The following is a 482-nucleotide window of genomic DNA, read 5'->3' as shown; positions in this document are numbered from 1 at the left end:
GCAGATCTGTAAGCCATGTGGTCTCTCCCGCAGAGAGGAGGATACTCCTGCCTCATGTGCATCTCTAGATGAGAGAAGAAATCGACATCATCACGGGATGTGAATGCATGTAATGCCCCTATGCCACCCATCACTGTTCCATACATTATGGATTCCGATCCACCTGGGATCATCGAAGCTTTCTGCAAGCACGTCACAACGTCCCCAACATGGAACTGTACTATCTCGTCCACTTTGTTCGGTGCTCCATTCAGCTTTCCTTGCTCCCACTTGATCTTCCCGCCTGTCGGGTCTTCTTCTATCTCCTCCGACACATCCTGCGGCAACCTCACAAAATACACATTCCCAAACTTATCTGCCCCTGCCATGGTATCGAAATCCACATGGTGCGATGCTGTCAGCCACCTCGGGACGCAGTCATCTGCAAATATGTATAGCTGATTCTCATCGCGCCTGTACTTGCAGTAATGGAAAGACTGCAA

The 482-nt window shown here is 50.0% G+C and overlaps 1 pseudogene; it reads right to left on the bottom strand.

The window, feature by feature from the left end:
* Positions 1–5: 5 nt before the first annotated feature.
* On the bottom strand, positions 6–474 carry LOC104774930 (annotated as a pseudogene).
* Between the last annotated feature and the right edge of the window lie 8 nt (positions 475–482).

This window comes from Camelina sativa, unplaced genomic scaffold (genome assembly GCF_000633955.1).
Source record: "Camelina sativa cultivar DH55 unplaced genomic scaffold, Cs unpScaffold06931, whole genome shotgun sequence".
Taxonomy (NCBI): Eukaryota; Viridiplantae; Streptophyta; class Magnoliopsida; order Brassicales; family Brassicaceae; genus Camelina; species Camelina sativa.
The sequence above is the reverse complement of the archived record's forward strand: the minus strand, read 5'-3'. Positions and strand labels throughout refer to the sequence as shown.